This window comes from Oryctolagus cuniculus, chromosome 13 (assembly GCF_051225735.1).
Source record: "Oryctolagus cuniculus isolate XC-2025 breed Fujian yellow rabbit chromosome 13, ASM5122573v1, whole genome shotgun sequence".
NCBI classification, from domain to species: domain Eukaryota; kingdom Metazoa; phylum Chordata; class Mammalia; order Lagomorpha; family Leporidae; genus Oryctolagus; species Oryctolagus cuniculus.
Genome location: NC_142879.1, coordinates 89,159,908 through 89,166,787, shown reverse-complemented (window position 1 = coordinate 89,166,787; position 6,880 = coordinate 89,159,908).

Genomic DNA, 6,880 nt, shown 5'->3' with positions numbered 1-6,880 from the left:
ATAGCAAAGCGATTCCCAATTCCATTACACTCATGATTATTCTTTTGTGTGAGTTATTAGTTTACCATCTAGAGATAATTTATGGTACAAAACTTTTCTATGCATGCATGTTTTCTCATTTGTGAGTGTATTCATGGGAATTGAAGACTGATTTATAGCAGAAATACATTTTCCAAATTCATTGCATAGACTTTTGTTCCTTATGAATTCTCTGAAGTCTGTTGATGTCTAATTTCTGGCTAAAGGTTTTATCGTATTTACAGCATGCAAAGAGTACCACCTTTTGTGAATTCTGTATCTATACAAGCCTGAAACAAAGAAAATGTTTTTATACAATCAGTATACTCCTAAGAAACCACCTGTGTCAATTCTCTGATGTACCATTGACTTCTGACAAACAACCTTTTCACACTAATAATATTTATAAGCTTTCTCCTTTACATGAGTCTCTGTTGGATAGGATGTGATTTCCAGCAAAAGGTTTTGTCACAATACTTACATGAATTTTGGAGAAAAGCTCTTCCACATTCATTATATTGTTAAGGTCTCTCCCTTGTTCAAATTCCATGATGGATTATGAGGCATTACCTATGTGAAATGACTTTCTCACATTTATTTCATTCATTAGATATATATGTTGTGCATTCTGATATAAGGAGAGATTTGGGCAGAGCTTTCCAACACTCATTACACCCATAAGGTTTCTCTCCCACGTGAATTCCCTGTTGTCGTATGAGGTATGGCTTCTAATTAAAGGGATTTTACTTTCAAAGGAGTTTTTCCCTATATGAATTTGATGATGTACAATGAGGGCTGAATTATGGTAAAAGGCTCTGAGTCATTACATTCATAAAATTGCTCCCCATGAGAATTCTTTTATGTTTGATGAGGTCTGATTTGCACCACAAAGGCTTATTCACATGTATTACATTCATGCATTTCTCCCCTTGGTGAATTCTCTAATATTTCATGAGATATAACTTGCACAAAAAGGTCATGTAGAAAATTCCTTGTGTGGATTCTCTGATATCTTATGAGTTATGAAGTACAGCAAAGAGGCTTTCCACCATCCTTCCATCCATAAAACCTACCTAAATTGAGCAACAAAGATATAGAAAACGTAAACACACACATAACCGGATGGAAATGATATCAGTAATAAAGACCCTCGCCGCCAAGAAAACCCCAGGACTGGATGGCTTCACTGCTGAATTCTAACAGACATTTAAAGCACTAACTGCAATTCTTCTCAAGTTATTCAAAACAATTGAGAGAGAGGCGATTCTCCCAAATTCTTTCTATGAAGCCAGCATCACCTTCATTCCTAAACCTGAAAAAAGTGCAACAAAGAAAGTAATTATAGACCAACTTCCCTGATGAACATACATGCAAAGATCTGCAACAGAATTCTGGCCAATTGAATCCAACAATGCATCAGAAAGATCATCCACCCAGACCAAGTGGGATTTATCCTTGGTATGCAAGGATGGGACCAAAGGCATTTCCACAGTCATTTCCTTTATAAGCTTTCTCCATGGTGTGAAGGCTCTGATACTTTCTGAGGTTTGACTTCTCAGCAAAGGTTTTTCCACAGTCATTGCACTCATAAGGTTTCCCCCAGTACAAATTGTCTGATGCTTTGTGAGCTTTGACTTCTCAGCAAAGGCATTTCCACAATGATTGCATTCATAAGGTTTCTCCCCTGTGTGACTTCTCTGATGCATTTTGAGTTGTGATTTCTGGCCAAAGCTTTTTCCGCAGGCATTGCATTCATAATGCTTGTCTTCTGTGTGAATTCTCTGATGCTTTCTGAGGTTTGAATTCTGGCCTAAGGTTTTTCCACAGTCATTGCATTCATAAGCTTTCTCCCCTGTGTGAATTCTCTGATGCTTTCTGAGGTTTGCCTTCTGGCCAAAGGCTTTTCCACAGTCATTGCATTCATAAGGCATATCCCCTGTGTGAATTATCTGATGATTTATGAGGTGTGGCTTCTGGCCAAAGAGTTTTACATAGTCATTGCACTCATAAACGCTTATCCCCTGTGTGACTTCTCTGATGATTTATGAGGTTTGACTTCTGGCCCAAGGTTTTTCCACAGTCATTGCATTCATAAGGTTTCTCCCCTGTGTGACTTCTCTGATGATTTGTGAGTGTTGATTTCTGGCCAAAAGCTTTTCCACAATGATTACACTCATAAGGTTTCTCCCCTGTGTGAATTCTCTGATGATTTAGGAGGTTTGCCTTCTGGCCAAAGGATTTTCCACAGTCATTACATTCATAAGGTTTCTCACCTGTGTGAATTCTCTGATGATTTATGAGGTGTTTCTTCTGGCCAAAGAACTTCCCACAGTCATTACATTTATAAGATTTCAACCCTGTGTGAATTCTCTGATGTCTAATGAGATCTGACTTCTGGTGAGTGGTTTCTCCACAATCATTACACACATGAGGGTTTTCCACTTATATGAGTGCTGTGATGGAGGGTATGGCAGAATTTAATACTGAATGACTTCCCACAAGGTTTACATGCATAGGATTTCTTCCCTATATTTGGTCTATGATTCAGTCTAACATGTGATTGGTAAATAACAGGTTCCACAGGCCCAATATACTTATAAACGTTCTCTCTTTTGGGACTTTGTTGATGTATACTGAGGTTAGAATTCTTATGGAAATCTTGTACTATTTGAGTTGTCTTGCCAATAGTGGCAATTGACTTATTACAGGTTTCTACCATAAAAAGCTTCTCAGATTCACAGAATATATTCTTGCTTTTGAAGACTTTCCCTTGTCCAATTTGTTCAAGTGCCTGCTCCATGGTCTGAATATTGTGCTGTTGATTAAGAGGTTCACAGAACTGGAGAGTGTTCCCAGGTACCTTAGTGGCACAAAATTTCTCTCCAGCTTGTAGTTGATCAGGCCCACAATGGGGACACATATTGTGACATATACTGCATTCTTCAGGTTTTATTCCTGAATAGTTTCTCTTTTTGATACTCAGTTTTGGAATATGGCTTATACTTAAATTAAGTGTTTTTCTGAATTCATGTTAGTCATAACATCCTGATTCAGATTTTTCTCCAGACTGTTCTGGTTGGTCTTAATCAGTTCATCCAGTTTCATGGCAACTGAAGTGAGGAAAAAAATGATGTCACTACATCAAATATAATTGTTTCTTCTAGCATACTCGTGTAAAAGGAATGAAGTTACTTGTATTTAAGAGGGATAAGATGTTAGGAAAAGTTCTGCATTTGTGCCTCCTCACACAGGGCACCAAAATGTTAGGAAAAGAGTTGTAGAATAGAGGAGAAAGTGTATGAATTTACAGCCAGACAGAATTTATTCAGAGAAAATTAATCTACAGAGGTGGGTGACCAACTGCCTGTCTGTACAAGATGGAGCATGAAGGCCCCAATTCCCAGGGGCCAGACCTTTTTGAGGAGGGCTAAGGCTTGGCATGAGGGTAGGGGGCAGCAGTGGAGGGGAATTCCAGGAACTGGGTGGGGGCCTTAGGAACCTGGAAAATAATGCAGGGTGGGGTATGAAGGCAATAGGCTGTGAGACCCAATTGAGTTTCAAGGGCAAGGAATACATTCCAAAGTTTATCTACTTTGGGCAATGAGGGAGAATGGCTCAGGCTTATGTCCTCATTCCATCATAAGATTTTCAAAAAATGATTAGAAGATACATATTTATGAATATACAGGTTTTCTCCATTATACATTAATATATTAAATTGTATCCATAGATTTTCCAATGTTCATCCATGATCCTGTTTACTACCAGAATTTTTTCCAAGTATGATTGAATGGTTTTTGTGGTAAGATGTCTTAAGTCACTGCTTGGGATGCCTGTATCTCAAAACAGTGCCAGTTTAAGCCGAGGCTACTCTGCTTCCAATACAGCTCTGAGATAATAGATACTGGAAAGCAGCAGATAATGGTTCATGTGCTTGGGACCCTGTGATAGAGATGAGTAGGTGAAATTCCAGGCTTCTGGCTTCAGATTAGTCATAACTGTTGATAGTATTTGGGGAGAGAGTTAATAGAAAATCTATTCCTCACTGTTTCTCTCTCACTTTCTACTTTCACAAAAATGAATAAGGCTTCACAGAATGGACTAATATTTGATAAATATATTCACCTGTAATCTAGAAACCAATTTTTCCCTGTCCACTTCTTCAGTTCATTTTTTAATGTATTTTTATTTCTTTATTTGTGAGAGTTAGACTGTGAGAGACAGAGACAAAGATCTCCCTTCCATTGGCTCACCCCTCAAATGGCAAATACATTTGGATCTATGCCAATCCAAATCCAGGAGCCAGGTGCTTCCTCCTTATCTCCATTGTAGGTGCAGGGGCCCAAGCATTTGGGCCATCCTCCACTGCCCTCCCGGGCCACAGCAGAGAGCTGGACTGGAAGAGGAGCAACCAGGACTAGAACCCGGGGCCCATATGGGATGCTGGTGCTGCAGGGGGAGGATTAACCATGTGAGCCACGGCGCCAGCCCCTTTTTCAATTCATTTTTAAAAAATTGTGGGTTTTGTACTTCTGTGCTATTTCAACCATAAATATGGGGAAGTTTTACTAGATCATTTCCTTGAAGGTAAAGAGTGAAATGTGTCTATACTCTAAGCAGGATCACATTCATGGGACAAGATTTGAATATGTGGTTGTCTTGTGTTCTGTCTTCCCAGGCAAACAGCATTTGTGGGATTTTTCTAATGAAAATCTCTGTTTTATCTGCACTATTATAGTTTCCCCATATTTCTAAGGAAACCTGACATCCTAATCTTCTTAGAACTACAACAGTTACAGAAAGTTCCAATATACCACCTTGGCTATACATTCCCACCAGTTGAAATAATTTATTCCTGCAACCCAGAGTCTGCTCAATTATTGAAAATTGATTTCTAACTCATTGTGAAGACGTCAGCCCTGGTTACCTCCTCTTGTTTCTTTCTATAAACACTCCTCTATGATAATTTGAGTTTCTGGAGGTTTGTTGATTTTCACAGAAAACTTCATTTCCTTTGCCTTTACCAGAGATACTGATCTCCATAGATACTGTAGAATGTCTGTGTCTGAATCACAGGACCAGCTGTCTTCAGGAGTAAGACTTGGGAAAAACTCGTGGAAAGAACACCAGTCAATATCTGTTGCACTGCTTCTGCTTTGGCCTCCCTGCCCGTTATGTACACACTGATATGGAAGGCTCTGATGTAGGCATTCTTCCCCCATCCATGGCTCTGCTCCTTGCTCCAACTTGAAGATCAAGTCAGGTTTGGTCCTGCAGTGCCCTACTAATGGAAACAATATAGACTTTGTGAAATCACTATCTTGGGTTAATGAAAGGAGTACAGCTTGGTCCCGGAGCTATGCAACAAATGTTCCAATGTGAAATCCTTCCCAGGTGGTAGATATTCAGATTCTTCATGGACTCAAATTCTATACCTGTCCCTCATTCAACTTTATGAATAGTGCTCACTTAGTTGTCAAATAGCAAGAAAATGTTACCATTGGGCATGTGATGAGTGTCACTCACCCAGGGAGAACAGGCTGCTGTAGGTCTCCAGCATCACATCCCTGTACAGGATTTTCTGAGCTTGGTTCATGTTCTGCCATTCCTCCCAGGTAAAGTACACAGCCAGGTCTTCAAATGCTATCATCCCCTGTGACAGAACACTCCTGGTCAACATGTCAACTCTGTCACCTAACAAACAATGGCAGTTGTATATCTTCTACATGGGTATGGATGAAGAAGCAAGAATGCCATTTCATTTCAGATTTGTGAGCATTTGGGCAGCCACACAGAAGCATTCAACAGGGGATCAAACCTATGGTATAAAGGCTGTGAAAATTGCCCAAGCTGGAGGGAAACAGGAATTTCTGTTCACAAAGGCCAGACTATGTCAAGGGCAATTGCACAGTAGGCTGAAAGGGGGACAAGAGTCACTCTGGAATGAGCAGTGTTCAGAAGAATGTAGAAGTATTCAGGAAAAAAGACAAGAAACCATCAGGGAAGTTATGAAGGGATTGAACAGCGAAGAATTTCCAGAAAAACACTGTACACAGTCAATGCAATTATGGCAGAGAAAAAAATTTTTAAAAGAGACAGTAGGCATTTAACTTAGTGTTTATGATGCCAGCTCAGATACTCTCTCTCTGCATCAAATTTCCAAAGTTGGATTTCAGTGCCAGCTCCAGTTTCCAGCTCCCAGCTAATGCAGACCAGGGGAAGCAATGGTGATGCCAACCAAGAGGGAGGCCTAGATTCCATTCCTGACTCTTGGCTTCAGTTGTGCCCCACCTCTGCTTGATATTTTTATTTAGGCAGTGAAGAAGTGCATGGGAGCTTTCTAGCTTTCTCTCACTCCATCAATTTCTTTCTCTATCAGGCTCATAAATATTTTAAGTAAGGGAGGAGATTCAAGAAAGAATAGAAAGTAGCTTTTGCTTTTTCTATAATTATTCTACTCATAAACATTTAAAGAACTGAAATAACATGATAACAAATTAAAGTAAAAGCTATGGAGTTATTTACCCAAGAACAGAACCTGAGAAATTCTGTACTGTAATCTGCATTTGTGACTGAGGGAAATACAGAGAGCTTTGTTTGAGAACCTGCAGTAGGCACCAGCATTGTGGTACAGCAGGTAAGTCTCCACCTGCAATTCAGGCATCCCATGTGGACAGACAATTTGAGTCCTTGGTGCTCCACTTCCAATTGAGTTCCCTGCTAAAGTGGCTGAAAGAGCAGTGAAAGATGGCCTGAGTATTTGGGCCAATTCCACAAATATGGGAGACCCAGATAGAGTTCCAGACTCCTGGCTTTGGCCTGGCCAACCATTGTGGCCATTTGTTGAATGAACCAGCAGATG